Source organism: Brachyhypopomus gauderio, unplaced genomic scaffold (genome assembly GCF_052324685.1).
Source record: "Brachyhypopomus gauderio isolate BG-103 unplaced genomic scaffold, BGAUD_0.2 sc69, whole genome shotgun sequence".
Taxonomy (NCBI): domain Eukaryota; kingdom Metazoa; phylum Chordata; class Actinopteri; order Gymnotiformes; family Hypopomidae; genus Brachyhypopomus; species Brachyhypopomus gauderio.
In genome coordinates, this window is record NW_027506890.1 from 946,269 (window position 1) to 958,579 (window position 12,311).

The 12,311-nt window shown below is 46.9% G+C and overlaps 1 long non-coding RNA gene across 1 annotated transcript in view; it reads right to left on the reverse strand.

The window, feature by feature from the left end:
- Positions 1–8,224: 8,224 nt before the first annotated feature.
- Positions 8,225–12,311, reverse strand: part of LOC143491010 (uncharacterized) — a 30,147-nt gene continuing 26,060 nt past the window's right edge. Inside the window, exons 4-5 of the long non-coding RNA XR_013125063.1 lie at positions 8,700–8,765; positions 8,225–8,567 (exon numbers count right to left, since the gene is read on the reverse strand). This is a non-coding gene — a long non-coding RNA (uncharacterized LOC143491010). The remainder of the gene's footprint in view (positions 8,568–8,699; positions 8,766–12,311) is intronic.

Here is a 12,311-nt window from a genome sequence, read left to right on the forward strand (position 1 = left end):
CACACACACACACACACACACACACACACACACACACACACACTCACACACACACACTCAGACTCCCTATCTCACACCCATGACTACCCTGGACGCAGACGTCTGAAAGAGGGAGAGAACTGGCAGGTGAAGAGAAGCAAATGTCAAGGTGCAGAAATCAGAGCGGCCTGCAAAGCATGATTTACGTGTGTGTATGTGTGTGTGTGTGTGTGTGTGTGTGTGTGTGTGTGTGTGTGTGTGTGTGTGTGTGTGTGTGTGTGTGTGAGAAAGAGAGAGAGAGAGGAAGAGAGAGAAGGACTGAGGAGGACCTGAGACATAATGTCCAGCAGGTTTAGATGAGGTGGTAATAATTCGGATCTCCAGGCCCCACTGATCCACTCCTAAACCCCAACAGTCGTTCTGCTGTTGCTGTGTGAACACTGCTATTAAACACTGCAGCATATCGCTACTGGACACATGGTGTGCGACTGTTAGTATGTTTTAGCTGCAGCGATTAGCTGGCGGCGGGGGATCCTGTGGGAAGTGAAACCAGTAGATGTGATAAGAGTAATGGTCTGTAAGCTAAACATGAGGGCTACAGATGTGGCATTAGAACAGTGACCTGCACAGTACTTTAAAATGGACTCACTGCTCATACCTACCACAGATGCAAGAATGTGCCGGTCCCTCCTCCTTCATCTCATTCATCTCATGTAGGTTTGCGTCATCTGAATCAAGACCCTGTGCGTGTGTTAATGGGCTGTTTCTTTGTCTGCCAGCAGCTAAACCTCTAAATCTGCTTTTTATTCATGAGGGGAAAAGGCTGAGATCGCATGTTTTTTGTTTTGTTTTGTTTTTTTTTACAACTTGATCCTTATAAATACATAGGAGCTGTACTCCAGTGTGCTCAGGCAGAGTCTGCATTTTTATGCTTATTTTTTAGGATTCATTCTCTTTTCGCAACTTAAGCAGTTGCACACAAAACTATTTAAATACAACAGTTTACGCAGAATAGTGCACCAAGCCTAAATGTGACTTCCGCGCGTTATGATGTCCTCGTGACAGCCTCGTGCCTTTCTGCACAATTGCCGTTTTTCTGACGCGCTGTACAGCGTGGGGGGGGGGGGGGTGACAAGGTGTGAACGGGCGCAAACACTGGTTTACAAACACACGTAGGCCGGTGACGGGGCGACTCTAACGTTGTTTGGGTTTGGCGTGCCGATCTCTGCTCGGACGTGGAGTTGGGTCAAGGGAGCGCGGCGCGGTGCCCGGAGTGTTTGGAGAAGCGAGATAAGCGCAGGAAAACATTCTGCGTCGTGCGAGCTGGAAGAACGCACATACTCGGGCGCGCGCCGGTGGAGGTCACCCGCTTAGCACGCGCGCTCGCGTGCGCAGTGTTGGCGTGTGATAGCGTTAAGTGTGCGGGTGTCCTAAGGGTTTTGTACTGTTTTTCTTTGCGTGTGTGTTATTATATTTAATCAGTATAGGGTATAGTAAGATTTGTTGAACGAGAATATGAATGTGACAGCTGAAATTCGCACGCTATAAAACAGAAACAGATAAATAGAACAAACGCGCGTTATATATGTACTGCGCATTCTCTTAATAGCGACGCGAGTTTAGCAGTGATATATGGATGTTCTTTTTATAAGGCATTGCGTATGCTCTCTTAAGAAATTCCCATGGCTCACCTGGCGTTTGTGGCCAGTAACACCAAGGTTGTGGTTTCCTTACCCAAGAAGCACCCAGTTGTGCTCATGATTGTTCTGGAGTGTCTTAAAGCTGTAGATCAGGGGTGCCCACAAGTTTTCAGATTGTTTTCAGCAATCAATATATAACCGTCAGTGCAGATGGACGATAGCCTGTCATTCATCCACTACTTTCTAATGTCATGCGATCTACCCACATTCCTTCGCGATCGATCTACGTAATGGGCACCCCTGCTGTAGATGTACACTGTGTCGCAAACTCTGTAGATAATGTGATTTCCTTCAAACAGAAGGGTTGTTTGCATTAGCACAGCTAAATGTCATAATGTACCCTTTATTGACAGGATAAAGGCAAGGGCAGGGAACCGCGTCACAGGATAAAGGCTCAGGCAGATTATAATCTCACAATATAAAGGTACCATGTGCTGAATTTAAGAATGGTGCTTTGTGTGTGTTTGTACATGCTTTAGTGCCTCACATCATGTTTTAGGTACAGGGAGGTGAACAGTAAAACAAGGAAAGAAAGTGAGAAAGAGAGAGAGAGAGAGAGAGAGAGAGAGAGAGAGAGAGATGGGTCAGAAGTCTACCTCCACACATGATGTGATAACACCATTTCTAACATGCTGCAGGTGTGTGTGTGTGCGCATGCGTGTATGTGAGTGTGTGTGTGTGTGTGTGTGTGTGTGTGTGTGTGTGTGTGTGTGTGTGTGTACAACAGGCAACAAGAGAGCTTTGATGTGTAAGCCAACTTGGACTTGCATCGAACCCCAACCAGCCAGCACACTGTTTTACTTCAAACGCAAAACATACGCGCGGACCTCCATGCACACATGCACGCACACACACACACACACACACACACACACACACACACACACACACACACACACACACACACACACACACACAGACACACACACACACTCAAAATCTCTCTCATATGCATACATGCACACCCACACAAACACACAGATGATCATATAAATTTACACACATAAGTCTGTCTTGTGTCTAAAGGGAACACTGTAAATGTAATGTAATACCTCAGCGCCATCATTTCCGCTGTCAGATAACAGCACACTGAAAATGATGAAGGCACAGGTTTATATACTTTAGTAGTATAAAAATTATGGAGAAGTAGCCTCCAAAAAATATATATTATATATACATATTTGTGTGTGTGTGTGTGTGTGTGTGTGTGTGTGTGTGTGTTTTTATTCATGTGGTCTTGCAGGATTGGTTTGTTCTCACCTGTCACTGAACTACCTGCCCGGCAACCCTAGCCTTCCTGCCTCAAATGTCAGGGCTGTGACTGTCACATGGTGGCATTGCTAACTCTGGACTGGAGCTGTAACTCCTCACCATGGTGATGCTTACCATCATAGCCACCCCCCCCCCCCCCCCCCCCCCCAACATCAGATACTGCTTCTGGAGAAATCCCATTTCCAGAACATGGACGTCTTCTTTCGCTGAGCGGCCATGACGGTGGGGGTGATTTGTGCCTCTTTCATCATCCTCCAGGGCGAGCAAGAGAGATGTTCTCCTCACACTGGCATTCTTGAGTACGTGTCAAGAGCCCCGCCAGCCCGTGCTGGAGGACAGAAGCATCTTTGTTTCCCGACAGGCCGATATCTCTCCACCCTTGTCATTTTGATCTGATGGAATGAAGGAGGGCTTCAAGCCCATTGGCCTGTGCGGCGTGACCTCCACCGACACTGCTGCATCACCTCCGTCCTCACTGCTCCATCACCTCTGTCCTCACTGCACCATCACCCCCATCCTCACTGCTCCATCACCCCCATCTTCACTGCACCATCACCTCCATCCTCACTGCTCCATCACCTCCATCCTCACTGTTCCATCACCTCCATCCTCACTGCTCCATCACCTCCATCCTCACTGCTCCATCACCTCCGTCCTCACTGCTCCATCACCTCCGTCCTCACTGCTCCATCACCTCTGTCCTCACTGCTCCATCACCCCCATCTTCACTGCTCCATCACCCCATCCTCACTGCTCCATCACCCCCATCCTCACTGCTCTATCACCTCCGTCCTCACTGCACCATCACCTCCATCCTCACTGCTCCATCACCTCCATCCTCACTGTTCCATCACCTCCATCCTCACTGCTCCATCACCTCCATCCTCACTGCTCCATCACCTCCGTCCTCACTGCTCCATCACCTCCGTCCTCACTGCTCCATCACCCCCGTCCTCACTGCTCCATCACCCCCGTCCTCACTGCTCCATCACCCCCCATCCTCACTGCTCCATCACCCCCATCTTCACTGCTCCATCACCTCCGTCCTCACTGCTCCATCACCTCCGTCTTCACTGCTCCATCACCCCCATCCTCACTGCTCCATCACCTCCATCCTCACTGCTCCATCACCTCCATCCTCACTGCTCCATCACCTCCATCCTCACTGCTCCATCACCTCCGTCCTCACTGCTCCATCACCCCCATCCTCACTGCTCCATCACCTCCATCCTCACTGCTCCATCACCTCCATCCTCACTGCTCCATCACCTCCATCCTCACTGCTCCATCACCTCCATCCTCACTGCTCCATCACCTCCGTCCTCACTGCTCCATCACCCCCATCCTCACTGCTCCATCACCTCCATCCTCACTGCTCCATCACCTCCATCCTCACTGCTCCATCACCTCCATCCTCACTGCTCCATCACCCCCATCCTCACTGTTCCATCACCTCTGTCCTCACGTGCAGCCTGCAGTCCCTAAAGGTTTGAGTCTCACGTGGGTCGTGTTGAGGGAATGAACTACACCTGCTGTTTAAAGGCTCAAGCATCAATGAGCTTCCAATCTAATGAGGCCATTCATCAGATGGGACAATACTGTTAATTGCTCTGAAATGTTGGGTATTAATTAGCTCAATAAGCATGGATGGATATTAGCTTTGAAATAGATTATGCAGCTTTACAAATAGCAGCATACCAGCAGGAAAGATATCCACTCTGTAGTGTCTCTATTGGTTCAATGAAGATGGATTTGTTGTTAGAACATGTGAAAAAAAACCCCAAAAAACAGTCCAGACCAATCCTCCACAAATGAGACCGAGTTTGGGGTGGAGGAGCAGGGGTGAGAGTGGGAGAGAGAGAGAGAGAGAGAGAGAGAGAGAGAGAGAGAGAGAGAGAGAGAGAGAGAGAGAGAGAGAGAGAGAGAGAAAGACAGAACAATGAGAGAGAGACGACATAGGTGACAAAGACAGAAAGACGAGGAAGAGTTGGAGAGAAATGAGGGAAAGTGAGACAATGCTCTAGAGAGCAATGAACCCCAGCACTGTTTAGACCTCCTTCTACAGACTGGGCTCAAACACACAACCCTTAACAACATGAGCACTCTGAACTGAGCGTTTTATGCTATCACTATATTCTTTAAGGCACACACAAACACACACACTTAGAATCCCATATAAACTCTCTCTCACGCACACACACACACACACACACACACACACACACACACACACACACACACACAGTTGCTGCACCTTGCAGTGAATACCTCATTGTGGGCCACATGCTGTCCCTCCTCTGTTCTTGTAGCACAGGAGCAGCACACAGAACCCCAGGCAACACCAAAGCATCGCAGTCTCGCCAATCACAACACATTTACACATTACTTGTTGACATTTCACAGACTCCAAACATAAGCACTCGGCCTCGTGTGAGCCAAGTTCGCTTTTGGGCACGCCAGTCTGTTCCGTCTGCATAAGTAAGTCTACGTCTGCAGGTTTTCATTTCCTGCAGACTCTGGGTGGTCGTGAAGCCCAGGGTACAGACCACCCCCCATCGCCACTTCTCATTTATTGCCACGAGCCTAAAACCCCGAGGCTGACGCAGCTCCGTCCATCTCCGGCGTCTGATCCGGGGTCTCCCTTTCCCTCGCGAATCCGGAAAGGCGTTCGGCACCCAGCCGGCTCTGAGACAAAACCATGGGGCGGATGGCTTTCAGTTGTCAGCCCAGGGAAGGAGACAGCACAGAGGCATAAACACCTACCCACACTGCAGCAGGCCGCCTCGCTCTGCACTGACTGCGTGTCTGCGGGTGAAAGATGGGGCGATGTTAGTGGAACGTGGCAGGGTGTGCTCGCTGGACGAAACATGCTGTTTTATAGTGTTTTTCAGGGTGAGCCTCCCCTAAACCTGGCTCCCATGCTGAGTTATGGGCTGGAGAAGTGGGCCGTCTCCCGGAATGCCCCGTGCATGCTCTCCGCTCCCCAGATGGAAACGTCACCCGGTTTCATTCTCTCGGTAATCGATTAGTTGAGTCTTGCTCTGGGCTGAAGCTTGAAAGATGGAAGCTCCGTGGTGCCATGGTGCTCATCACTGGTGGGCCAAGGCATGGCTTCTGCTCTTACCTCTCCTGGTCTCCTGCGTGTTTCATCCTGAGCTCTGCTCTACCTGAGCCCTGCTCTGGGACCGAAGATGAACAGGCCATTTCAAATCTCTGGACAGACGCTCAAAGATTCTCCTCTCTTTCAAGCTCCTGGCTGCTGCTACACCCAGGGGGAGAGAGTTATGGCTCCGATAGCAGCATGAATTCACTCTCCATTTCAAATGAAGTCAGGCAAAGGACAGGCCAAATAAATCTTGCTCAACTCACCCACAGCTGACAGAGAGGGAGAGAAGGGGAGATGGAGAGAAAAAGAAAGATAGAAAGAGAGGGTGAGGTGGGGCACTGTCTAGTGTAGAGAAAACTTCTAAACCATTGTATTATGCTACAGTTCTTGGATAATTGATGGTTAAACACTGGTAAATGATATTAGTAAAACTCTAAAATGGACTAATATGGCACATAATTTTGATGGCGTAATTATGAAACGGTTCTGTAGGCATTAGCTGTTAGGGTATTCTGCTGGACGTGTGCAGAAATTCATGATAAATGTTATAATTTTTTTATAAGTCTGTGTGTTGCAATCTATACCAGCTTTCGTGCTTACTGGCCCTACCAAAGAATCGATTAGTCCTTCATAGCATCTTCTGCGAGGCTGACCATGAAGAAGAAGACACGCAACGCTAAGCCCCGCGAGCACTCCTCACAATCGTGATGTAAGCAGGAGAAAAAAACAGGGAGTTGTGATTTATGGAGGAGAACGCTGGTATGGAAGGAATAAATCCACTTTTGTCTCCTCCTCTCCTCTCCGCCCTGCTATGGACAGCAGTCAGAGTGAGGGATGAGAGAAGAGAGAGAGCTGAAAGAAAAGAGGAGTGAGATGAAAGAGAGTTGGAGGGGGAAGTAGAGAGGGGGGGTAGTGTTTTCGTTCTGCTTTAGATTATCCTCATCTCCCCGACACAGACGTGCTCCCACCAGGGCTGGGGCGCAGTGCAGGTACACATGTGACAGGTTTGTACAGCACCAGAAAAATAAGGGTGTTTTTTATCCATTTTTTAAAAGGCACGTTTCAAATTGCAGATTCTTCTGTGTCAAATCTTTGGCCAATTAGAGAAGGTCCTTCAACGAAGAGCAGTTCTGGGCGTGGGAAGGCCATGAGGACGGCGATCCTGTGCGTTAGGTTTTCAGTAGGTGTACATTCTCAAAACAGCTTCAGCCATGGCAGCCCTCGAATGTAACCCATGTGCTTTCAATCGAAATCATGGTGGTCCCCCCCATGGTCCCCCCCCCCCCCCATCTCTCTCTCTGTCTGTATGTCTGTCTCTCTCTCTCTGTCTCAAACCATTTATTAGGAGAGAGGTGTCATTCACTTTTTTATAATTTGACCGGTTTGTAAAATGTACGTCTCTGGGGGGTGTTGGTGGATGTGTGTCTATGAGTGTGTAAGTGTATGAATGTGCACTGCATGTGAGTCACATACCTGTTCATGAGATAAACTGACACTAGCAAAGTTCAGCAGCCATACCTAGTGGACCGAGACATCTGTCAGAACTGATGAGCATGTTCAGAACTACTTTCCTCCCAACCAAGTGACATAAGGTAAATGGCACAAGAATGGGTCTAAACTGACAGAAAAAATAGCTGAAGTGAAGTATATCAGAGATGATGAACAAATCGTGGCTTAACAGGTCCACAGGTATGACTGGGAGTGAGTGAAAGAGAGAGATAGAGAAAGAGAGAGACAACTACAGTCTACAATCTACAACCATTCACAGGCACATCAGCACAGTACTGCACACAGACCTGACAGAACTGCTGACAGGGACACTTTCATGCCCAGACTCTCTCTCACACACAAACACTCACACACACACACACACACACACACACACACACACACACACACACACACACACACACACACACACACACACACACGCACACACCTTATTTACTGCCTTTTACTGTATTTTAATAGTTAGGTCTGTAAAAATTCTAGCTTTGTTCTAGTGCTACATATTTTAAAAAATCATTATGATTATGATGATTATACAGCCTTCGGTTTATTACCAATCATACTGCTATGATTAGTATGATTGGCATATTTCACTCACAAATGACCAGTCTCACCAGTGCATAGTACCACTTGTCCGCATATGTGGTTCACTGGTTGATAATGGTGAATAATCAAATTTATTGATTGAGGAGGTTAAAATTACATTTGGATTGAAGCCTTTTTACAGTGTTTATGGAGGACCATCTTTAGCCGTAGTGAGTTCCCGATGAATCCCATAATGCATTGTGACACACAGTTGTGCACCATATTGCAGAGGAAGCTCCTCCTTAGAACGTCTCATTCTTCCTAGACAGGGGTACTGACCCCCTGCTGGACCATACCACCGTGGCATGTCACACTACTGCACATGCTTGTCTAGGTGATGCCGTCGCCTGGTGAGATGCATGGCCGTAGCTGTGGCGTGACACAGAGAAGAAACGCCCTCAAAACCTCTCGTGGTTCTGTAAGGAGGAGGAGGAGAGAGACTGTTGCACCATGGCCTTTGTTTACTTGAGCAAACAAATACTTGTATTAGTTATAAACACGGTGATCTGGTGTGTGCTGACGGAGCCAGAGAAGGAGTACACACTCACACTCGCCTGCTCGGTGCGGAGCTGAAGATCACATGCAGCATTAAAGGTGTGTTTTCTGATGAAATCCTGAAACATGCAATATTATTATATTTCCTATTATATTGTCTACATCTCATAAAGATGTATTGCTTCATTCACATCTCACACTCATACTTTGCTCTCTATTGGAGGGGTTTAGATTAAAGATTCACTACACTCCACCGGATATTTATTATTATTATTTACAGTTATTATTAGGAGACTGTGATTGGCGATCAGCTGGTGCACCAGTACGGGTTGGAGCGTTCAGTGCTAATGCCCCAGTACTCACCGCGCTAATATGCTAATTCCAACCCCCCCCCCCCCCCCCCCCTTTCACGCTGGCCAGTACGGACCAGTGAGAGCAAAAAAAGCAAGTCCAGCCAGACAGAAGGAGATCCTGACAGGGTAGGGGAATGCTAATGACCCGGCGAGTCGCTGTCTGCCCCTGCTGCTGGGGGGGGTTCCCTTCCTATAGTTAGTCATGTCATGTCTCATGGCAGCTGGGGGCCGGCGAGTGCATTGCGATCAGCGCTGAAATCCTTTACAAGTTTGGGGGGGTGACCGGTTCTCCACAGAGATAGACTGAACTTTTTGCATGAGTATTTCAATAAGCTACAGTGCCAAGTTATATGGATGAACAAAGTGTGATTGTGGATTGAGTTCCCACGTAGACATGGGTGTAAAGTGGTGGGGCTGACTGTTCTGACCTGAGAGGGCATAGCTGTAATCATAGGACACTAGTGTTGGTGTGGGTGTTTGTGTATGTGTGTGTACATGTTTGTGTGTGTGTGTGTGTGTGGGTGTGTACAAGTGTGTGTGTGTGTGTGTGTGTGTGTGTGTGTGTGTGTGTGTGTGTGTGTGTGTGTGTGTGTGTGTGTGTGTGTGTGTGGACCGATGAGCCGCTTAGCTAAAAACAATTTGCAGAACAGGTCTGTAACTTTCTGAGAAGCTTCCCATGCACTTGAGCAAGTGTGAATGTGAAAACCTCACAACTCAACCTGTGTCACCCCATCTATAAATGTGAGCTTGTAAATCAGCCGGTGTGTGGTTGAGTGTGTGATAGAGTGTGTGATGGAGTGTGTGATGGAGTGTGTGATGGCGTGTGTCATGGAGTGCTTTAGAGAGATGCGAAGATTGTCTTTGCCCTAGTCTCTGTCCCCAATGAATGCATCTGGTATTTTGAGGGTATCATATTGTTGATGACCTTCATCTAATGTTATGAATAAGGCTCATGAATATGTGACTGATATGACCCATTCAGTCACGCATGCACCAACACTACCTACACTCCTCCCTCCTTCTCTCATCTGTCCTCCATACAGGGAGAACCTCCATGTTGTCCCTCAGCATGCTTCCCCATATGTGTGTGTGTGTGTGTGTGTGTGTGTGTGTGTGTGTGTGTGTGTGTGTGTGTGTGTGTGTGTGTGTGTGTGTGTGTGTGTGTGTGTGTGTTTGTGGATTTTTACTTGTATTAGTGAATATATATATATGAATATATGGTATATGCGTAATGGAAGTGGAAATAGATGGAGCGATTAGTAGCTAAAGTCAGAAATAAAGAGGATGCTAAGTTAGTGACAGCAAATCCAATCTAACTATAAAATAAATACGAACATCATTGTAGTTTATAATAATGTACTCTCTGTCTCTGCCACACACACACACACACACACACACACACACACACACACACACACACACACACACACACATACATACACACACACACACACACACACACACACACACACACACACACACACACACACAAATGTGCAGCTGCGGACACGCACACACACATGCACACACCTGTAGAAAGATATCATAAAATGTGGGGCCAACAACTCTTTCCTACATGATCAAGCACTAATAATGTCCATCCCTCAGTAATGCTTTCAGAAGTGGCTGAAACACCTGGCCGATGAAGCTGGTTTTCTTTTTCTGTCCAGGAACGAGAGAGAGGAGACCCACGGCTACCCCATTCCTGAACCAGACTCTTTACCCCAACCCCCCTCAACACGCACATACATGCACACACACACACACACACACACACACACACACACACACACACACACACACACACACACACACATACACACGCACACACACACACACATACACACACACATGCACACACATACACACACACTCACACACATGCACACACACTCACACACACACACACACACACACACACACACACACACGTTCACACACAGGAATAGACGATGAGCTCACAGCAGCCTGTGACACTTTCGCAGGTGCTTCAAGCCACGGTGGTCACCTTGAGTTGTTAATCAGTTTATAAAATAAAACTGCTGACAGCGTACAGGACATGACCATGATGTCATGAAGAGAATCAGGCAGTCTTGCTTAGTAGCAGAACAGAGCAAATGCTTTAACTGTAGTGGAATCGTATTCTCGTTTCAATCGTGTCATGATCAAAGTCGATTTCTGCTCTGTGTTAACTGTGTTAATTGCGACTATGTGCATGTACCAGCTTCATTATAACGAAGCACTTATAACGACCTCACTGAGTTGATAGATTATATCCATAAATCTTGAACGTGAGCTCCCTTAAACAACTCCCTCTTTGCATTTGCTGGATCACATAATTTTCTAAGACTACAGTAGCCCTTATTGTCATGTAAACACTTTCATACCAGAGCAATTAACCCCCCGCATTTTAAAGCAAGCAGTGATGTTTTTCCAGCTCATGTTTCCATAGTGCAAGTGTCTGTGTCTGTTCACTCTAATATAGTGGGAGACCCACTGGTCACAGGCCTTGCACTCTAATTGGCCATTATGTCTGCGAGATGTTTTTAGAGGCAAAGCTAAATGTAGTTTAGACGCATGATGTCAGCTTATTAAAAATGACCTGCTTTTTCCCAGATGCAGTTCACGGCTCACTATCTACTGACAGACGATCCCGAGGAGAATGGCTTCTTTGATCTCATTGTCGTTTTCTCTCAGAGTCACTGGTGGACTGAAATTAGTTTAGGTGCTTGTTTGGCTCGGAATAATATCTGAGTGCAGGGCGCTGACTTCAAACCAGGTCCTGCACATCATGTCCGTTGGCATTTTGTTTCACTACATTGCTTTGCACTGATATACATGAAGGTCAGTGTGTTATGATTTACAGACATCCACCATGATCTTTTTGTGATGTTACTACAAAGTGGATTTCTAAATTTAGTGTGTATATACATCAGACAAGCTCTCTTTCACAACCTCTACTATCTACTAATGAGACAGTAGGCTTCAGGATGTTTACTGTAACTCATCGAAATTAATCCATTATTCTATCATCTTATTTGGTTAACAGTTTTATTGTTAACAATAACAAATAGCCATATGAGATACACACATTTTCTCAACAAGGCTTTGATCCTTTCTATCTTTCACAATTTAACCATAAAAATCAGAATTGCTCTTTCTGTCCAATGTGAAAACACCAGGTTAGGGTTTTTCCAGTAGTCAAGTAGACATTTGGGTCTTTTTTTGACCAGCCTGTATTACAGTAAATGTTTTCTAGAAATGTAACACCACAGGGGTTTCTAACCTTTTATTAAACCCTGTCATCCCAGT